Source organism: Symsagittifera roscoffensis, chromosome 10, assembly GCF_963678635.1.
Source record: "Symsagittifera roscoffensis chromosome 10, txSymRosc1.1, whole genome shotgun sequence".
NCBI lineage: Eukaryota > Metazoa > Xenacoelomorpha > Acoela > Convolutidae > Symsagittifera > Symsagittifera roscoffensis.
Window position 1 is genome coordinate 1,349,973 of NC_087071.1, and position 20,961 is coordinate 1,370,933.

Here is a 20,961-nt window from a genome sequence, read left to right on the forward strand (position 1 = left end):
AAACATTGTCAATTTTCAAAATTTTGTTTTAAATGCATAAATTATAACGTGAGCGTGTAAACTTTTACATGATATAAGAGCATCTTTTTACTCTCGCGCGAGGGCGAGTGTTTTAAATGTAATGTACATAGACATATGCTAGTCAGGGTATAAATGAAAGCGGAGTAACTCAAAAGCCTACGACCATACCATCTTGAATGCACCGGTTCTCGTCCGACCACCGAAGTTAAGCAACATTGGGCCTGGTTAGTACTTGGATGGGAGACCGCCTGGGATCACCAGGTGTTGTAGATTTTTATTTAAAGCAAAAGTCTTTCTTTTACTTTTACACCCCAAGAGTTATTGCTGTTTAAAGTTCGGTGATGTCAAAAAGTTAAGCCTAATCGAGCGTGGTGCAAAATTTTTCAATGGGTCAAATTTTGGCCAAAACAACAGAAAACCGAGAAATTTCTCTTGCAGTATCAATTTTGTGTACAATAAGCTGCTGATAGGCCAAAAATAATGGAGATAACTTTTGGGGTTTTTGAGTTATAGCCTTTTGAATTTCGGTGATGTCAAAAAGTTAAGCCCAATCGAGCCTGGTGAATTGCGCGAACGGCCATAACTTGCCCAAAAATTTTAAAATTTCCAAATTTTATTATTTGGATCATAATATCATGGTCAAATCTTGGGGGACTAAGAAAATGAACCGATTTAGTCGGTCCAACACAAAGTTATAAGCTTTTGAAGTCTCGGTGAAGCCAAAAAAATAAGCCTAATCGAGCGTGGTGCAAAAAATGAAATTTTCAAAAAAATTTTTTTTTCGTTCAAAGTTCATTTTTTCATCTCGTTTCGTAATTTGCAGCTCAGGACAATTCCAACGAGCCCAAAACGACGTTTGTAGCTTAAGTGTACGTGGAGTAATCATCAGTTGAAAAATTGGGGGGACCCGAATTTCGGCCATTTTGGACGAAAATTGGCCTAAAATCTAACTTTTAAGTTAATGCAATATTTTTTTGCATTTTTTAAGAGAATTGGGCTGCCCTCCACTGTCGCAGAGTGCATTCAAAGAAAACTTATCAAATAAATTTGAATACTTACCTATTTAATAAGTTTATCACAACAATTAGGCTAAAAGCAACTGACAGTATCTTGGCTGGTATTCAATCATATGCCACTTACAGTGAATGTGCGGCTATCATGTCATAGATGGTCAACCAAGAAACCCTGTACACGCTCCGTAGGTTTTGACCAGCTGATTTGGCCATAAAACACATTGGGTCAAAAAAATTCCAAACATTGTCAATTTTCAAAATTTTGTTTTAAATGCATAAATTATAACGTGAGCGTGTAAACTTTTACATGATATAAGAGCATCTTTTTACTCTCGCGCGAGGGCGAGTGTTTTAAATGTAATGTACATAGACATATGCTAGTCAGGGTATAAATGAAAGCGGAGTAACTCAAAAGCCTACGACCATACCATCTTGAATGCACCGGTTCTCGTCCGACCACCGAAGTTAAGCAACATTGGGCCTGGTTAGTACTTGGATGGGAGACCGCCTGGGATCACCAGGTGTTGTAGATTTTTATTTAAAGCAAAAGTCTTTCTTTTACTTTTACACCCCAAGAGTTATTGCTGTTTAAAGTTCGGTGATGTCAAAAAGTTAAGCCTAATCGAGCGTGGTGCAAAATTTTTCAATGGGTCAAATTTTGGCCAAAACAACAGAAAACCGAGAAATTTCTCTTGCAGTATCAATTTTGTGTACAATAAGCTGCTGATAGGCCAAAAATAATGGAGATAACTTTTGGGGTTTTTGAGTTATAGCCTTTTGAATTTCGGTGATGTCAAAAAGTTAAGCCCAATCGAGCCTGGTGAATTGCGCGAACGGCCATAACTTGCCCAAAAATTTTAAAATTTCCAAATTTTATTATTTGGATCATAATATCATGGTCAAATCTTGGGGGACTAAGAAAATGAACCGATTTAGTCGGTCCAACACAAAGTTATAAGCTTTTGAAGTCTCGGTGAAGCCAAAAAAATAAGCCTAATCGAGCGTGGTGCAAAAAATGAAATTTTCAAAAAAATTTTTTTTTTCGTTCAAAGTTCATTTTTTCATCTCGTTTCGTAATTTTCAGCTCAGGACAATTCCAACGAGCCCAAAACGACGTTTGTAGCTTAAGTGTACGTGGAGTAATCATCAGTTGAAAAATTGGGGGGACCCGAATTTCGGCCATTTTGGACGAAAATTGGCCTAAAATCTAACTTTTAAGTTAATGCAATATTTTTTTGCATTTTTTAAGAGAATTGGGCTGCCCTCCACTGTCGCAGAGTGCATTCAAAGAAAACTTATCAAATAAATTTGAATACTTACCTATTTAATAAGTTTATCACAACAATTAGGCTAAAAGCAACTGACAGTATCTTGGCTGGTATTCAATCATATGCCACTTACAGTGAATGTGCGGCTATCATGTCATAGATGGTCAACCAAGAAACCCTGTACACGCTCCGTAGGTTTTGACCAGCTGATTTGGCCATAAAACACATTGGTTCAAAAAAATTCCAAAAATTGTCAATTTTCAAAATTTTGTTTGAAATGCATAAATTATAACGTGAGCGTGTAAACTTTTACATGGTATAAGAGCATATTTTTACTCTCGCGCGAGGGCGAGTGTTTTAAAAGTAATGTACATAGACATATGCTAGTCAGGGTATAAATGAAAGCAAAGTAACTCAAAAGCCTACGACCATACCATTTTGAATGCACCGGTTCTCGTCCGATCACCGAAGTTAAGCAACATTGGGCCTGGTTAGTACTTGGATGGGAGACCGCCTGGGATCACCAGGTGTTGTAGATTTTTATTTAAAGCAAAAGTCTTTCTTTTACTTTTACACCCCAAGAGTTATTACTGTTTAAAGTTCGGTGATGTCAAAAAGTTAAGCCTAATCGAGCGTGGTGCAAAATTTTTCAATGGGTCAAATTTCGGCCAAAACAACAGAAAACCGAAAAATTTCTTTTGCAGTATCAATTTTGTGTACAATAAGCTGCTGATAGGCCAAAAATAATGGAGATAACTTTTGGGGTTTTTGAGTTATAGCCTTTTGAAATTCGGTGATGTCAAAAAGTTAAGCCCAATCGAGCCTGGTGAATTGCGCGAACGGCCATAACTGGCCCAAAAATTTTAAAATTTCCAAATTTTATTATTTGGATCATAATATCATGGTCAAATTTTGGGAAACTAAGAAAATGAACTGATTTCGTCGGTCCAACACAAAGTTATAAGCTTTTGAAGTCTCGGTGATGCCAAAAAGTTAAGCCTAATCGAGCGTGGTGCAAAAAATGAAATTTTCAAAAATTTTGTTTTTTTTTTCTTTCAAAGTTCATTTTTTCATCTCGTTTCGTAATTTTTAGCTCAGGACAATTCCAACGAGCCCAAAACGACGTTTGTAGCTTAAGTGTACGTGGAGTAATCATCAGTTGAAAAATTGGGGGGACCCGAATTTCGGCCATTTTGGACGAAAATTGGCCTAAAATCTAACTTTTAAGTTAATGCAATATTTTTTTGCATTTTAAAAGAGAATTGGGCTGCCCTCCACTGTCGCAGAGTGCAGTCAAAGAAAACTTATCAAATAAATTTGAATACTTACCTATTTAATAAGTTTATCACAACAATTAGGCTAAAAGCAACTGACAGTATCTTGGCTGGTATTCAATCATATGCCACTTGCAGTGAATGTGCGGCTATCATGACATAGATGGTCAACCAAGAAACCCTGTACACGCTCCGTAGGTTTTGACCAGCTGATTGGCCATAAAACACATTGGGTCAAAAAAATTCCAAACATTGTCAATTTTCAAAATTTTGTTTGAAATGCATAAATTATAACGTGAGCGTGTAAACTTTTACATGGTATAAGAGCATATTTTTACTCTCGCGCGAGGGCGAGTGTTTTAAAAGTAATGTACATAGACATATGCTAGTCAGGGTATAAATGAAAGCGGAGTAACTCAAAAGCCTACGACCATACCATTTTGAATGCACCGGTTCTCGTCCGATCAACGAAGTTAAGCAGCATTGGGCCTGGTTAGTACTTGGATGGGAGACCGCCTGGGATCACCAGGTGTTGTAGATTTTTATTTAAAGCAAAAGTCTTTCTTTTACTTTTACACCCCAAGAGTTATTGCTGTTTAAAGTTCGGTGATGTCAAAAAGTTAAGCCTAATCGAGCGTGGTGCAAAATTTTTCAATGGGTCAAATTTTGGCCAAAACAACAGAAAACCGAAAAATTTCTTTTGCAGTATCAATTTTGTGTACAATAAGCTGCTGATAGGCCAAAAATAATGGAGATAACTTTTGGGGTTTTTGAGTTATAGCCTTTTGAATTTCGGTGATGTCAAAAAGTTAAGCCCAATCGAGCCTGGTGAATTGCGCGAACGGCCATAACTGGCCCAAAAATTTTAAAATTTCCAAATTTTATTATTTGGATCATAATATCATGGTCAAATTTTGGGGGACTAAGAAAATGAACCGATTTCGTCGGTCCAACACAAAGTTATAAGCTTTTGAAGTCTCGGTGATGCCAAAAAGTTAAGCCTAATCGAGCGTGGTGCAAAAAATGAAAATTTCAAAAATTTTGTTTTTTTTTCGTTCAAACTTCATTTTTTCATCTCGTTTCGTAAATTTCAGCTCAGGACAATTCCAACGAGCCCAAAACGACGTTTGTAGCTTAAGTGTACGTGGAGTAATCATCAGTTGAAAAATTGGGGGGACCCGAATTTCGGCCATTTTGGACGAAAATTGGCCTAAAATCTAACTTTTAAGTTAATGCAATATTTTTTTTGCATTTTTTAAGAGAATTGGGCTGCCCTCCACTGTCGCAGAGTGCATTCAAAGAAAATTTATCAAATAAATTTGAATACTTACCTATTTACTAAGTTTATCACAACAATTAGGCTAAAAGCAACTGACAGTATCTTGGCTGGTATTCAATCATATGCCACTTACAGTGAATGTACGGCTATCATGTCATAGATGGTCATCCAAGAAACCCTGTACACGCTCCGTAGGTTTTGACCAGCTGATTTGGCCATAAAACACATTGGGTCAAAAAAAATCCAAACATTGTCAATTTTCAAAATTTTGTTTGAAATGCATAAATTATAACGTGAGCGTGTAAACTTTTACATGGTATAAGAGCATATTTTTACTCTCGCGCGAGGGCGAATGTTTTAAAAGTAATGTACATAGACATATGCTAGTCAGGGTGTAAATGAAAGCGGAGTAACTCAAAAGCCTACGACCATACCATTTTGAATGCACCGGTTCTCGTCCGATCACCGAAGTTAAGCAACATTGGGCCTGGTTAGTACTTGGATGGGAGACCGCCTGAGATCACCCGGTGTTGTAGGTTTTTATTTAAAGCAAAAGTATTTCTTTTACTTTTACACCCTAAGAGTTATTGCTGTTTAAACTTCGGTGATGTCAAAAAGTTAAGCCTAATCGAGCGTGGTGCAAAATTTTTCAATGGGTCAAATTTTGGCCAAAACAACAGAAAACCGAAAAATTTCTTTTGCAGTATCAATTTTGTGTACAATAAGCTGCTGATAGGCCAAAAATAATGGAGATAACTTTTGGGGTTTTTGAGTTATAGCCTTTTGAATTTCGGTGATGTCAAAAAGTTAAGCCCAATCGAGCCTGGTGAATTGCGCGAACGGCCATAACTTGCCCAAAAATTTTAAAATTTCCAAATTTTATTATTTGGACCATAATATCATGGTCGAATCTTGGGGGACTAAGAAAATGAACCGATTTCGTCGGTCCAACACAAAGTTATAAGCTTTTGAAGTCTCGGTGATGCCAAAAAGTTAAGCCTAATCGAGCGTGGTGCAAAAAATGAAATTTTCAAAAATTTTGTTTTTTTTTTCGTTCAAAGTTCATTTTTTCATCTCGTTTCGTAAATTTCAGCTCAGGACAATTCCAACGAGCCCAAAACGACGTTTGTAGCTTAAGTGTACGTGGAGTAATCATCAGTTGAAAAATTGGGACCAGAATTTCGGCCATTTTGGACGAAAATTGGCCTAAAATCTAACTTTTAAGTTAATGCATTATTTTTTTGCATTTTTTAAGAGAATTGGGCTGCCCTCCACTGTCGCAGAGTGCATTCAAAGAAAACTTATCAAATAAATTTGAATACTTACCTATTTAATAAGTTTATCACAACAATTAGGCTAAAAGCAACTGACAGTATCTTGGCTGGTATTCAATCATATGCCACTTACAGTGAATGTGCGGCTATCATGTCATAGATGGTCGTCCAAGAAACCCTGTACACGCTCCGTAGGTTTTGACCAGCTGATTTGGCCATAAAACACATTGGGTCAAAAAAATTCCAAACATTGTCAATTTTCAAAATTTTGTTTGAAATGCATAAATTATAACGTGAGCGTGTAAACTTTTACATGGTATAAGAGCATATTTTTACTCTCGCGCGAGGGCGAATGTTTTAAAAGTAATGTACATAGACATATGCTAGTCAGGGTGTAAATGAAAGCGGAGTAACTCAAAAGCCTACGACCATACCATTTTGAATGCACCGGTTCTCGTCCGATCACCGAAGTTAAGCAACATTGGGCCTGGTTAGTACTTGGATGGGAGACCGCCTGGGATCACCCGGTGTTGTAGGTTTTTATTTAAAGCAAAAGTATTTCTTTTACTTTTACACCCTAAGAGTTATTGCTGTTTAAACTTCGGTGATGTCAAAAAGTTAAGCCTAATCGAGCGTGGTGCAAAATTTTTCAATGGGTCAAATTTTGGCCAAAACAACAGAAAACCGAAAAATTTCTTTTGCAGTATCAATTTTGTGTACAATAAGCTGCTGATAGGCCAAAAATAATGGAGATAACTTTTGGGGTTTTTGAGTTATAGCCTTTTGAATTTCGGTGATGTCAAAAAGTTAAGCCCAATCGAGCCTGGTGAATTGCGCGAACGGCCATAACTTGCCCAAAAATTTTAAAATTTCCAAATTTTATTATTTGGACCATAATATCATGGTCAAATCTTGGGGGACTAAGAAAATGAACCGATTTCGTCGGTCCAACACAAAGTTATAAGCTTTTGAAGTCTCGGTGATGCCAAAAAGTTAAGCCTAATCGAGCGTGGTGCAAAAAATGAAATTTTCAAAAATTTTGTTTTTTTTTTCGTTCAAAGTTCATTTGATCATCTTGTTTCGTAAATTTCAGCTCAGGACAATTCCAACGAGCCCAAAACGACGTTTGTAGCTTAAGTGTACGTGGAGTAATCATCAGTTGAAAAATTGGGACCAGAATTTCGGCCATTTTGGACGAAAATTGGCCTAAAATCTAACTTTTAAGTTAATGCATTATTTTTTTGCATTTTTTAAGAGAATTGGGCTGCCCTCCACTGTCGCAGAGTGCATTCAAAGAAAACTTATCAAATAAATTTGAATACTTACCTATTTAATAAGTTTATCACAACAATTAGGCTAAAAGCAACTGACAGTATCTTGGCTGGTATTCAATCATATGCCACTTACAGTGAATGTGCGGCTATCATGTCATAGATGGTCATCCAAGAAACCCTGTACACGCTCCGTAGGTTTTGACCAGCTGATTTGGCCATAAAACACATTGAGTCAAAAAAATTCCAAACATTGTCAATTTTCAAAATTTTGTTTGAAATGCATAAATTATAACGTGAGCGTGTAAACTTTTACATGGTATAAGAGCATATTTTTACTCTCGCGCGAGGGCGAGTGTTTTAAAAGTAATGTACATAGACATATGCTAGTCAGGGTGTAAATGAAAGCGGAGTAACTCAAAAGCCTACGACCATACCATTTTGAATGCACCGGTTCTCGTCCGATCACCGAAGTTAAGCAACATTGGGCCTGGTTAGTACTTGGAAGAGAGACCGCCTGGGATCACCCGGTGTTGTAGGTTTTAATTTAGAGCAAAAATTTTTCTTTTACTTTTATACGCTAAGAGTTATTGCTGTTTAAATTTCGGTGATGTCAAAAAGTTAAGCCTAATCGAGCGTGGTGCAAAAATTTTCAATGGGTCAAATTTTGGCCAAAACAACAGAAAACCAAAAAATTTCTTTTGCAGTATCAATTTTGTGTACAATAAGCTGCTGATAGGCCAAAAATAATGGAGATAACTTTTGGGGTCTTTGAGTTATAGCCTTTTGAATTTCGGTGATGTCAAAAAGTTAAGCCCAATCGAGCCTGGTAAATTGCGCGAACGGCCATAACTTGTCCAAAAATTTTAAATTTTTCAAATTTTATTGTTTGGATCAAAAGATCAAGGTCAAATCTTGCGGGACTGAGAAAATGAACCGATTTCGTTGGTCCAACACAAAGTTAAAAGCTTTTGAAATCTCGGTGATGCCAAAAAGTTAAGCCTAATCGAGCGTGGTGCAAAAAATGAAATTTTCAAAATTTTTTGTTTTTTTTTTGTTCAAAGTTCATTTTTTTCATCTTGTTTCATAAACTTCAGCTCAGGACAATTCCAACGAGCTCAAAACGACGTTTGTAGCTTAACTGTACGTGGAATAATCATCAGTTGAAAATTTGGGGGACCCGAATTTCGGCCAATTTGGACGAAAATTGGCCTAAAATCTAACTTTTAGGTTATCAAATAGATTTGAATACTTACCTATTTAATAAGTTTATCACAACAATTAGGCTAAAAGCAATTGACAGTATCCTGGCTGGTATTCAATCATATGCCACTTACAGTGAATGTGCGGCTATCATGTCATAGATGGTCATCCAAGACACCCTGTACACGCTCCGTAGGTTTTGACCAGCTGTTTTGGCCATAAAACACATTGGGTCAAAAAAATTCCAAACATTGTCAATTTTCAAAATTTTGTTTGAAATGCATAAATTATAAGGTGAGCGTGTAAACTTTTACATGGTATAAGAGCATGTTTTTACTCTCGCGCGAGTGCGAGTGTTTTAAAAGTAATGTACATACACATATGCTAGTCAGGATATAAATGAAAGCGGATCAACTCAAATGCCTACGACCATACCATGTTGAATGCACCGGTTCTCGTCCGATCACCGAAGTTAAGCAACATTGGGCCTGGTTAGTACTTGTATGGGAGACCGCCTGGGAACACCAGGTGTTGTAGGCTTTTATTTAAAGCAAAAGTATTTCTTTTACTTTTATACGCTAAGAGTTATTGCTGTTTAAAGTTCGGTGATGTCAAAAAGTTAAGCCCAATCGAGCCTGGTGAATTGCGCGAACGGCCATAACTTGCCCAAAAATTTTAAAATTTCCAAATTTTATTATTTGGATCATAAGATCATGGTGGAATCTCGGGGGACTGAGAAAATGAACCGATTTCGTTGGTCCAACACAAAGTTATAAGCTTTGGAAATCTTGGTGATGCCAAAAAAATAAGCCTAATCGAGCGTGGTGCAAAAAATGAAATTTTCAAAATTTTAATTTTTTTTTCGTTCAAAGTTCATTTTTTTCATCTTGTTCCATAATTTTCAGCTCAGGACAAAATTCCAACGAGCCCAAAACGACGTTTGTAGCTTAAGTGTACGTGGAGTAATCATCAGTTGAAAATTTGGGGGGACCCGAATTTCGGCCATTTTGGACGAAAATTGGCCTAAAATCTAACTTTTAACTTAGTGCATTTTTTTTTCTTGCATTTTTAAAGAGAATTGGGCTGCCCGCCGCTGTCACAGAGTGCATTCAAAGAAAACTTATCAAATAGATTTTAATACTTACCTATTTAATAAGTTTATCACAACAATTAGGCTAAAAGCAACTGACAGTATCCTGGCTGGTATTCAATCATATGCCACTTACAGTGAATGTGCGGCTATCATGTCATAGATGGTCATCCAAGAAACCCTGTACACGCTCCGTAGGTTTTGACCAGCTGTTTTGGCCATGAAACACATTGGGTCAAAAAAATTCCAAACATTGTCAATTTTCAAATTTTTGTTTGAAATGCATAAATTATAACGTGAGCGTGTAAACTTTTACATGGTTTAAGAGCAAATTTTTACTCTCACGCGAGGGCGAGTGTTTCAAAAGTAATGTACATAGACATATGCTAGTCAGGATATAAATGAAAGGGGAGTAACTCAAATGCATACGACCATACCATGTTGAATGCACCGGTTCTCGTCCGATCACCGAAGTTAAGCAACATTGGGCCTGGTTAGTACTTGGATGAGAGACCGCCTGGGATCACCAGGTGTTGTAGGCTTTTATTTAAAGCAAAAGTATTTCTTTTACTTTTATACGCTAAGAGTTATTGCTGTTTAAATTTCGGTGATGTCAAAAAGTTCAGCCTAATCGAGCGTGGTGCAAAACTTTTCAATGGGTCAAATTTTGGCCAAAACAACAGAAAACCGAAAAATTTCTTTTGCAGTATCAATTTTGTGTACAATAAGCTGCTGATAGGCCAAAAATAAAGGAGATAACTTTTGGGGTCCTTGAGTTATAGCCTTTTGAATTTCGGTGATGTCAAAAAGTTAAGCCCAATCGAGCCTGGTGAATTGCGCGAACGGCCATAACTTGCCCAAAAATTTTAAAATTTCCAAATTTTATTGTTTGGATCATAAGATCAAGGTCGAATCTTGCGGGACTGAGAAAATGAACCGATGTCGTTGGTCCAACACAAAGTTAAAAGCTTTTGAAATCTCGGTGATGCCAAAAAGTTAAGCCTAATCGAGCGTGGTGCAAAAAATGAAATTTTCAAAATTTTTTTTTTTCAAAGTTCATTTTTTTCATCTTGTTTCATAAATTTCAGCTCAGGACAATTCCAACGAGTCCAAAACGACGTTTGTAGCTTAACTGTACGTGGAATAATCATCAGTTGAATATTTGGGGGGGACCCGAATTTCGGCCATTTTGGACGAAAATTGGCCTAAAATCTAACTTTTAACTTAGTGCATTTTTTTTCTTGCATTTTTAAAGAGAATTGGGCTGCCCTCTGCTGTCGCAGAGTGCATTCAAAGTAAAATTATCAAATAGATTTGAATACTTACCTATTTGATAAGTTTATCACTACAATTAGGCTAAAAGCAACTGACAGTATCCTGGCTGGTATTCAATCATATGCCACTTACAGTGAATGTGCGGCTATCATGTCATAGATGGTCATCCAAGAAACCCTGTACACGCTCCGTAGGTTTTGATCAGCTGATTTGGCCATAAAACACATTGGGTCAAAAAAATTCCAAACATTGTCAATTTTCGAATTTTTGTTTGAAATGCATAAATTATAACGTGAGCGTGTAAACTTCTACATGGTATAAGAGCAAAATTTTACTCTCAAGCGAGGGTGAGTGTTTCAAAAGTAATGTACATAGACATATGCTAGTCAGGATATAAATGAAAGGGGAGTAACTCAAATGCCTACGACCATACCATGTTGAATGCACCGGTTCTCGTCCGATCACCGAAGTTAAGCAACATTGGGCCTGGTTAGTACTTGGATGAGAGACCGCCTGGGCTCACCAGGTGTTGTAGGCTATTATTTAAAGCAAAAGTCTTTCTTTTACTTTTATACGCTAAGAGTTATTGCTGTTTAAAGTTCGATGATGTCAAAAAGTTAAGCCCAATCGAGCGTGGTGCAAAAATATTCAATGGGTCAAATTTTGGCCAAAGCAACAGAAAACCGAAAATTTTCTTTTGCAGTATCAGTTTTGTGTAAAATCAGCTGCTGATAGGCCAAAAGTAATGGAGATAACTTGTGGGGTCTTTGAGTTATAGCCTTTTGAATTTCGGTGATGTCAAAAAGTTAAGCCCCATCGAGCCTGGTGAATTGCGCGAACGGCCATAACTTGCCCAAAAGTTTTAAAATTTCCAAATTTTATTGTTTTGATCATAAGATCATGGTCACATCTTGGGGGACTGAGAAAATGAGCCAATTTTGTGGGTCCAACACAAAATTATAAGTTTTTGAAATCTCGGTGATGCCAAAAAGTTAAGCCTAATCGAGCGTGGTGCAAAAAAAGAAATTTTCAAAATGTTTGTCTTTTTTTCGATCAAAGTTCATTTTTTTCATCTCGTTTTATAAATTTCAGCTCAGGACAATTCCAACGAGCCCAAAACGACGTTTGTAGCTTAACTGTACGTGGAGTAATCATCAGTTGAAAATTTGGGGGGACCCGAATTTCGGCCATTTTGGACGAAAATTAGCCTAAAATCTAACTTTTAACTTAGTGCAATTTTTTTTCTTGCATTTTTAAAGAGAATTGGGCTGCCCTCCGCTGTAGCAGAGTGCATTCAAAGAAAAATTATCAAATAGATTTGAATACTTACCTATTTGATAAGTTTATCACTACAATTAGGCTAAAAGCAACTGACAGTATCCTGGCTGGTATTCAATCATATGCCACTTACAGTGAATGTGCCACTATCATGTCATAGATGGTCATCCAAGACACCTTGTACACGCTCCGTAGGCTTTGAGCAGCTGATTTGGCCATAAAACACATTGGGTCAAAAAATTCCAAACATTGTCAATCTTCAAAATTTTGTTTGAAATGCAAAAATTATAACGTGAGCGTGTAAACTTTTACATGGTATAAGAGCATATTTTTACTCTCGCGCGAGGGCGAGTGTTTTAAAAGTAATGTACATAGACATATGCTAGTCAGAATAAAAATGAAAGCGGATCAACTCAAATGCCTACGACCATACCATGTTGAATGCAACGGTTCTCGTCCGGTCACCGAAGTTAAGCAACATTGGGCCTGGTTAGTACTTGGATGGGAGACCGCCTGGGAACACCAGGTGTTGTAGGCTTTTGTTTAAAGCAAAAGTGTTTCTTTTACTTTTATACGCTAAGAGTTATTGCTGTTTAAAGTTCGATGATGTCAAAAAGTTAAGCCTAATCGAGCCTGGTGAATTGCGCGAAAAGCCATTACTTGCCCAAAAATTTTAAAATTTCCAAACTTTATTATTTGGATCATAAGATCACGGTCAAATCTTGGGGGACTGAGAAAATGAACCGATTTCGTCGGTCCAACACAAAGTTATAAGCTTTTGAAATCTCGGTGATGCCAAAAAGTTAAGCCTAATCGAGCGTGGTGTGGTGCAAAAAATGAAATTTCCAAAATTTTTGGTTTTTTTTTGCGTTCAAAGTTCATTTTTTTCATCTTTTTTCATAAATCTCAGCTCAGGACAATTCCAACGAGCCCAAAACGACGTTTGTAGCTTAAGTGTACGTGGAGTAATCATCAGTTGAAAATTTGGGGTGACCCGAATTTCGGCCATTTTGGACGAAAATTGGCCTAAAATCTAACTTTCAAATTAGTGCAATTTTTTTTTCTTGCATTTTTAAAGAGAATTGGGCTGCCCTCCGCTGTCGCAGAGTGCATTCAAAGAAAAATTATCAAATAGATTTGAATACTTACCTATTTAATAAGTTCATCACTACAATTAGGCTAAAAGCAACTGACAGTATCCTGGCTGGTATTCAATCATATGCCACTTACAGTGAATGTGCCACTATCATGTCATAGATGGTCATCCAAGACACCCTGTACACGCTCCGTAGGCTTTGACCAGCTGATTTGGCCATAAAACACATTGGGTCAAAAAATTCCAAACATTGTCAATTTTCAAAATTTTGTTTGAAATGCAAAAATTATAACGTGAGCGTGTAAACTTTTACATGGTATAAGAGCATATTTTTACTCTCGCGCGAGGGCGAGTGTTTTAAAAGTAATGTACATAGACATATGCTAGTCAGGATAAAAATGAAAGCGGATCAACTCAAATGCCTACGACCATACCATGTTGAATGCAACGGTTCTCGTCCGGTCACCGAAGTTAAGCAACATTGGGCCTGGTTAGTACTTGGATGGGAGACCGCCTGGGAACACCAGGGGTTGTAGGCTTTTATTTAAAGCAAAAGTATTTCTTTTACTTTTATACGCTAAGAGTTATTGCTGTTTAAAGTTCGGTGATGTCAAAAAGTTAAGCCCAATCGAGTGTGGTGCAAAAATTTTCAATGGGTCAAATTTTGGCCAAAGCAACAGAAAACCGAAAATTTTCTTTTGCAGTATCAGTTTTGTGTAAAATCAGCTGCTGATAGGCCAAAAGTAATGGAGATAACTTGTGGGGTCTTTGAGTTATAGCCTTTTGAATTTCGGTGATGTCAAAAAGTTAAGCCCCATCGAGCCTGGTGAATTGCGCGAACGGCCATAACTTGCCCAAAAGTTTTAAAATTTCCAAATTTTATTGTTTTGATCATAAGATCATGGTCACATCTTGGGGGACTGAGAAAATGAGCCAATTTTGTGGGTCCAACACAAAATTATAAGTTTTTGAAATCTCGGTGATGCCAAAAAGTTAAGCCTAATCGAGCGTGGTGCAAAAAAAGAAATTTTCAAAATGTTTGTCTTTTTTTCGATCAAAGTTCATTTTTTTCATCTCGTTTTATAAATTTCAGCTCAGGACAATTCCAACGAGCCCAAAACGACGTTTGTAGCTTAACTGTACGTGGAGTAATCATCAGTTGAAAATTTGGGGGGACCCGAATTTCGGCCATTTTGGACGAAAATTGGCCTAAAATCTAACTTTTAACTTAGTGCAATTTTTTTTCTTGCATTTTTAAAGAGAATTGGGCTGTCGTCGGCTGTCGCAGAGTGCATTCAAAGAAAAATTATCAAATAGATTTGAATACTTACCTATTTAATAAGTTTATCACTACAATTAGGCTAAAAGCAACTGACAGTATCCTGGCTGGTATTCAGTCATATGCCACTTACAGTGAATGTGCCACTATCATGTCATAGATGGTCATCCAAGACACCCTGTACACGCTCCGTAGGCTTTGACCAGCTGATTTGGCCATAAAACACATTGGGTCAAAAAATTCCAAACATTGTCAATTTTCAAAATTTTGTTTGAAATGCAAAAATTATAACGTGAGCGTGTAAACTTTTACATGGTATAAGAGCATATTGTTACTCTCGCGCGAGGGCGAGTATTTTAAAAGTAATGTACATAGACATATGCTAGTCAGGATATAAATGAAAGCGGAGTAACTCAAATGCCTACGACCATACACTGTTGAATGCACCGGTTCTCCTCCGATCATCGAAGTTAAGCAACATTGGGCCTGGTTAGTACTTGGATGGGAGACCGCCTGGGAGCACCAGGTGTTGTAGGCTTTTATTTAAAGCAAAAATATTTCTTTTACTTTTATACGCTAAGAGTTATTGCTGTTTAAATTTCGGTGATGTCAAAAAGTTAAGCCTAATCGAGTGTGGTGCAAAAATTTTCAATGGGTCAAATTTTGGCCAAAACAACAGAAAACCGAAAATTTTCTTTTGCAGTATCAATTTTGTGTAAAATCAGCTGCTGATAGGCCAAAAATAATGGAGATAACTAGTGGGGTCTTTGAGTTATAGCCTTTTGAATTTCGGTGATGTCAAAAAGTTAAGCCCCATCGAGCCTGGTGAATTGCGCGAACGGCCATAACTTGCCCAAAAATTTTAAAATTTCCAAATTTTATTGTTTTGATCATAAGATCATGGTCACATCTTGGCGGACTGAGAAAATGAGCCAATTTCGTGGGTCCAACACAAAATTATAAGTTTTTGAAATCTCGGTGATGCCAAAAAGTTAAGCCTAATCGAGCGTGGTGCAAAAAAAGAAATTTTCAAAATGTTTGTCTTTTTTTCGATCAAAGTTCATTTTTTTCATCTCGTTTCATAAATTTCAGCTCAGGAAAATTCCAACGAGCCCAAAACGACGTTTGTAGCTTAAGTGTACGTGGAGTAATCATCAGTTGAAAATTTGGGGGGACCCGAATTTCGGCCATTTTGGACGAAAATTGGCCTAAAATCTAACTTTTAATTTAGTGCAATTTTTTTTCTTGCATTTTTAAAGAGAATTGGGCTGCCCTCTGCTGTCTCAGAGTGCATTCAAAGAAAACTTATCAAACAGATTTGAATATTTACCTATTTAATAAGTTTATCACAACAATTAGGCTAAAAGCAACTGACAGTATCCTGGCTGGTATTCAATCATATGCCACTTACAGTGAATGTGCGGCTATCATTTCATAGATGGTCATCAAAGACACCCTGTACACGCTCCGTAGGTTTTGACCAGCTGATTTGGCCATAAAACACATTGGGTCAAAAAAAATCCAAACGTTGTCAATTTTCAAAATTTTGTTTGAAATGCATAAATTATAACGTGAGCGTGTAAACTTTTACATGGTATAAGAGCATATTTTTACTCTCGCGCGAGGGCGAGTGTTTTTAAAGTAATGTACATAGACATATGCTAGTCAGGATATAAATGAAAGCGGAGTAACTCAAATGCCTACGACCATACCATGTTGAATGCACCGGTTCTCGTCCGATCACCGAAGTTAAGCAACATTGGGCCTGGTTAGTACTTGGATGGGAGACCGCCTGGGAGCACCAGGTGTTGTTGGATTTTATTTAAAGCAAAAGTATTTCTTCTACTTTTATACGCTAAGAGTTATTGCTGTTTAAAGTTCGGTGATGTCAAAAAGTTAAGCCTAATCGAGCGTGGTGCAAAAACTTTCAATGGGTCAAATTTTGGCCAAAACAACAGAAAACCGAATTTTTTTTAGCAGTATCAAGTTTGTGTAAAATCAGCTGCTGATAGGCCAAAAAAAGGGAGATAACTTTTGGGGTCTTTGAGTTATAGCCTTTTGAATTTCGGTGATGTCAAAAAGTTAAGCCCAATCGAGCCTGGTGAATTGAGCGAACGGCCATAACTTGCCCAAAAATTTTAAAAATTCCAATTTTTATCATTTGGATCATAAGATCATGGTCAAATCTTGGGGGACTGAGAAAATGAACCGATTTCGTCGGTCAAACACAAAGTTACAAGCTTTTGAAATCTCGGTGATGCCAAAAAGTTAAGCCTAATCAAGCGTGGTGCAAAAATTTTCAATGGGTCAAATTTTGGCCAAAACAACAGAAAACCGAAAAATTTCTTTTGCAGTATCAATTTTGTGTAAAATCAGCTGCTGATAGGCCAAAAATAAGGGAGATAACTTTTGGGGTCTTTGAGTTATAGCCTTTTGAATTTCGGTGATGTCAAAAAGTTAAGCCCAATCGAGCCTGGTGAATTCCGCGAACGGCCATAACTTGCCCAAAAATTTTAAAATTTCCAAATTTTATTATTTGGATCATAAGATCATGGCCAAATCTTGGGGGACTGAGAAAATGAACCCATTTCGTCGGTCAAACACAAAATTATAAGCTTTTGAAATCTCGGTGATGCCAAAAAGTTAAGCCTAATCGAGCGTGGTGCAAAAAGTGAAATTTTCAAAATTTTTTTGTTTTTTTTTCGTCCAAAGTCCATTTTTTTCATCTTGTTTCATAAATTTCAGCTCAGGAAATATCCAACGAGCCCAAAACGACGTTTGTAGCTTAAGTGTACGTGGAGTAATCATCAGTTGAAAATTTGGGGGGACCCGAAATTCGGCCATTTTGGACGAAAATTGGCCTAAAATCTAATTTTTAAGTTAGTGCAATTTTTTTAAAGAGAATTGGGCTGCCCCCCGCTGTCGCAGAGTGCATTCAAAGAAAACTTATCAAATCGATTCGATTACTTACCTATTTAATAAGTTTATCACAACAATTAGGCTAAAAGCAACTGACAGTATCCTGGCTGGTATTCAATCATATGCCACTTACAGTGAATGTGCGGCTATCATGTCATAGATGGTCATCCAAGACACCCTGTACACGCTCCGTAGGTTTTGACCAGCTGATTTGGCCAAAAGACACATTGGGTCAAAAAAATTCCAAACATCGTCAATTTTCAAAATTTTGTTTGAAATGCATAAATTATAACTTGAGCGTGTAAACTTTTACATGGTATAAGAGCATATTTTTACTCTCGCGCGAGGGCGAGTGTTTTAAAAGTAATGTACATAGACATATGCTAGTCAGGATATAAATGAAAGCGGAGTAACTCAAATGCCGACGACCATACCATGTTGAATGCACCGGTTCTCGTCCGATCACCGAAGTTAAGCAACATTGGGCCTGGTTAGTACTTGGATGGGAGACCGCCTGGGAACACCAGGTGTTGTAGGCTTTTATTTAAAGCAAAAGTATCTCTTTTACTTTTATACGCTAAGAGTTATTGCTGTTTAAAGTTCGGTGATGTCAAAAAGTTAAGCCTAATCGAGCGTGGTGCAAAAATTTTCAATGGGTCAAATTTTGGTCAAACCAACAGAAAACCGAAAAATTTCTTTTGCAGTATTAATTTTGTGTAAAATCAGCTGCTGATAGGCCAAAAATAATGGAGATAACTTTTGGGGTCTTTGAGTTATAGCTTTTTGAATTTCGGTGATGTCAAAAAGTTAAGCCCAATCGAGCCTGGTGAATTGGGCGAACGGCCATAACTTGCCCAAAAATTTTAAAATTTCCAAATTTTATTCTTTGGATCATAAGATCATGTTCAAATCTTGGGGGACTGAGAAAATGAACTGATTTCGTCGGTCAAACACAAAATCATAAGCTTTTGGAATCTCGGTGATGCCAAAAAATTGAGCCTAATCAAGCGTGGTGCAAAAAATGAAATTTTCAAAATTTTTGTTTTTTTTTTCGTCCAAAGTTCATTTTTTCATCTTGTTTCATAAATTTCAGCTCAGGAAAATTCCAACGAGCCCAAAACGACGTTTGTAGCTCAAGTGTACGTGGAGTAATCATCAGTTGAAAATTTGGGGGGACCCGAATTTCGGCCATTTTGGACGAAAATTGGCCTAAAATCTAATTTTTAAGTTAGGGCAATTTTTTTCTTGCATTTTTTAAGACAATTGTACGACGTTTGTAGCTTAAGTGTACTTGGAGTAATCATCAGTTGAAATTTTGGGGGGACCCGAATTTCGGCCATTTTGGACGAAAATTGGCCTAAAATCTAACTTTTAACTTAGTGCAATTTTTTTTCTTGCATTTTTAAAGAGAATTGGGCTGCCCTCCGCTGTCGCAGAGTGCATTCAAAGAAAACTTATCAAATAGATTTGAATACTTACCTACTTAATAAGTTTATCACAACAATTAGGCTAAAAGCAACTGACAGTATCCTGGCTGGTATTCAATCATATGCCACTTACAGTGAATGTGCGGTTATCATGTCATAGATGGTCATCCAAGACACCTTGTACACGCTCCGTAGGTTTTGACCAGCTGATTTGGCCATAAAACACATTGGGTCGAAAAAAATCCAAACGTTGTCAATTTTCGAAATTTTGTTTGAAATGCATAAATTATAACGTGAGCGTGTAAACTTTTACATGGTATAAGAGCATACTTTTACTCTCGCGCGAGGGCGAGTGTTTTTAAAGTAATGTACATAGACATATGCTAGTCAGGATATAAATGAAAGCGGAGTAACTCAATGCCTACGACCAAACCATGTTGAATGCACCGGTTCTCGTCCGATCACCGAAGTTAAGCAACATTGGGCCTGGTTAGTACTTGGATGGGAGACCGCCTGGGAGCACCAGGTGTTGTAGGCTTTTATTTAAACGCTAAGAGTTATTGCTGTTTAATGTTCGGTGATGTCAAAAAGTTAAGCCTAATCGAGCGTGGTGCAAAAATTTTCAATGGGTCAAATTTTGGCCAAAACAACAGAAAATCGAAAAATTTCTTTTGCAGTATCAGTTTTGTGTAAAATCAACTGCTGATAGGCCAAAAATAATGGAGATAACTTTTGGGGTCTTTGAGTTATAGCTTTTTGAATTTCGGTGATGTCAAAAAGTTAAGCCCCATCGAGCCTGGTGAATTGCGCGAACGGCCATAACTTGCCCAAAAATTTTAAAATTTCCAAATTTTATTATTTTGATCATAAGATCATGGTCAAATCTTGGGGGACTGAGAAAATGAGCCGATTTCGTGGGTCCAACACAAAGTTATAAGCTTTTGAAATCTCGGTGATGCCAAAAAGTTAAGCCTAATCGAGCGTGGTGCAAAAAAAGAAATTTTCAAACTTTTTGTTTTTTTTTCAATCAAAGTTCTTTTTTTTCATCTCGTTTCATAAATTTCAAATCAGGACAATTCCAACGAGCCCAAAACGACGTTTGTAGCTTAAGTGTACGTGGAGTAATCATCAGTTGAAAATTTGGGGGGACCCGAATTTCGGCAATTTTGGACGAAAATTGGCCTAAAATCTAACTATTAACTTAGTGCAATTTTTTTTCTTGCATTTTTAAAGAGAATTGGGCTGCCCTCCGCTGTCGCAGAGTGCATTCAAAGAAAACTTATCAAATAGAAATGAATACTTACCTATTTAATAAGTTTATCACAACAATTAGGCTAAAAGCAAATGACAGTATCCTGGCTGGTATTCAATCATATGTCACTTGCAGTGAATGTGCGGCTATCATGTCATAGATGGTCATCCAAGACACCCTGTACACGCTCCGTAGGTTTTGACCAGCTGATTTGGCCATAAAACACATTGGGTCAAAAAAAATCCAAATGTTGTCAATTTTCAAAATTTTGTTTGAAATGCATGAATTATAACGTGAGCGTGTAAACTTTCACATGGTATAAGAGCATATTTTTACTCTCGCGCGAGGGCGAGTGTTTTTAAAGTAATGTACATAGACATATGCTAGTCAGGATATAAATGAAAGCGGAGTAACTCAAATGCCTACGACCATACCATGTTGAATGCACCGGTTCTCGTCCGATCACCGAAGTTAAGCAACATTGGGCCTGGTTAGTACTTGGATGGGAGACCGCCTGGGAGCATCAGGTGTTGTAGGTTTTTATTTAAAGCAAAAGTATTTCTTTTACAATTATACGCTAAGAGTTATTGCTGTTTAAAGTTCGGTGATGTCAAAAAGTTAAGCCTGATCGAGCGTGGTGCAAAAATTTTCAATGGGTCAAATATTGGCCAAAACAACAAAAAACCGAAAAATTTCTTTAGCAGTATCAATTTTGTGTAAAATCAGCTGCTGATAGGCCAAA

At 37.1% G+C, this 20,961-nt stretch overlaps 16 non-coding genes and 1 pseudogene across 16 annotated transcripts; all 17 read left to right on the forward strand.

Moving 5' to 3' along the window:
• Positions 1-175: 175 nt before the first annotated feature.
• LOC134855754 (5S ribosomal RNA) lies at positions 176-294 on the forward strand. Its single transcript, XR_010164610.1, has one exon. It is a non-coding gene; the product is annotated as a 5S ribosomal RNA (ribosomal RNA).
• A 1,154-nt stretch (positions 295-1,448) lies between these two features.
• Positions 1,449-1,567, forward strand: LOC134855755 (5S ribosomal RNA). Its single transcript, XR_010164611.1, has one exon. It is a non-coding gene; the product is annotated as a 5S ribosomal RNA (ribosomal RNA).
• Positions 1,568-2,722: 1,155 nt separating this feature from the next.
• LOC134855739 (5S ribosomal RNA) lies at positions 2,723-2,841 on the forward strand. The gene has a single exon (XR_010164596.1). It is a non-coding gene; the product is annotated as a 5S ribosomal RNA (ribosomal RNA).
• A 1,157-nt stretch (positions 2,842-3,998) lies between these two features.
• On the forward strand, positions 3,999-4,117 carry LOC134855774 (5S ribosomal RNA; annotated as a pseudogene).
• A 1,158-nt stretch (positions 4,118-5,275) lies between these two features.
• LOC134855732 (5S ribosomal RNA) lies at positions 5,276-5,394 on the forward strand. Its single transcript, XR_010164589.1, has one exon. It is a non-coding gene; the product is annotated as a 5S ribosomal RNA (ribosomal RNA).
• Positions 5,395-6,549: 1,155 nt separating this feature from the next.
• LOC134855730 (5S ribosomal RNA) lies at positions 6,550-6,668 on the forward strand. The gene has a single exon (XR_010164587.1). It is a non-coding gene; the product is annotated as a 5S ribosomal RNA (ribosomal RNA).
• Positions 6,669-7,823: 1,155 nt separating this feature from the next.
• Positions 7,824-7,942, forward strand: LOC134855769 (5S ribosomal RNA). The gene has a single exon (XR_010164624.1). It is a non-coding gene; the product is annotated as a 5S ribosomal RNA (ribosomal RNA).
• Positions 7,943-9,024: 1,082 nt separating this feature from the next.
• On the forward strand, positions 9,025-9,143 carry LOC134855849 (5S ribosomal RNA). The gene has a single exon (XR_010164690.1). It is a non-coding gene; the product is annotated as a 5S ribosomal RNA (ribosomal RNA).
• A 973-nt stretch (positions 9,144-10,116) lies between these two features.
• Positions 10,117-10,235, forward strand: LOC134855738 (5S ribosomal RNA). Its single transcript, XR_010164595.1, has one exon. It is a non-coding gene; the product is annotated as a 5S ribosomal RNA (ribosomal RNA).
• A 1,152-nt stretch (positions 10,236-11,387) lies between these two features.
• LOC134855745 (5S ribosomal RNA) lies at positions 11,388-11,506 on the forward strand. The gene has a single exon (XR_010164601.1). It is a non-coding gene; the product is annotated as a 5S ribosomal RNA (ribosomal RNA).
• Positions 11,507-12,665: 1,159 nt separating this feature from the next.
• LOC134855714 (5S ribosomal RNA) lies at positions 12,666-12,784 on the forward strand. The gene has a single exon (XR_010164572.1). It is a non-coding gene; the product is annotated as a 5S ribosomal RNA (ribosomal RNA).
• Positions 12,785-13,762: 978 nt separating this feature from the next.
• Positions 13,763-13,881, forward strand: LOC134855726 (5S ribosomal RNA). The gene has a single exon (XR_010164583.1). It is a non-coding gene; the product is annotated as a 5S ribosomal RNA (ribosomal RNA).
• Positions 13,882-15,040: 1,159 nt separating this feature from the next.
• On the forward strand, positions 15,041-15,159 carry LOC134855744 (5S ribosomal RNA). The gene has a single exon (XR_010164600.1). It is a non-coding gene; the product is annotated as a 5S ribosomal RNA (ribosomal RNA).
• A 1,160-nt stretch (positions 15,160-16,319) lies between these two features.
• On the forward strand, positions 16,320-16,438 carry LOC134855716 (5S ribosomal RNA). The gene has a single exon (XR_010164574.1). It is a non-coding gene; the product is annotated as a 5S ribosomal RNA (ribosomal RNA).
• A 1,522-nt stretch (positions 16,439-17,960) lies between these two features.
• Positions 17,961-18,079, forward strand: LOC134855691 (5S ribosomal RNA). The gene has a single exon (XR_010164550.1). It is a non-coding gene; the product is annotated as a 5S ribosomal RNA (ribosomal RNA).
• A 1,307-nt stretch (positions 18,080-19,386) lies between these two features.
• LOC134855696 (5S ribosomal RNA) lies at positions 19,387-19,505 on the forward strand. The gene has a single exon (XR_010164555.1). It is a non-coding gene; the product is annotated as a 5S ribosomal RNA (ribosomal RNA).
• A 1,134-nt stretch (positions 19,506-20,639) lies between these two features.
• Positions 20,640-20,758, forward strand: LOC134855704 (5S ribosomal RNA). Its single transcript, XR_010164563.1, has one exon. It is a non-coding gene; the product is annotated as a 5S ribosomal RNA (ribosomal RNA).
• Positions 20,759-20,961: the final 203 nt, after the last annotated feature.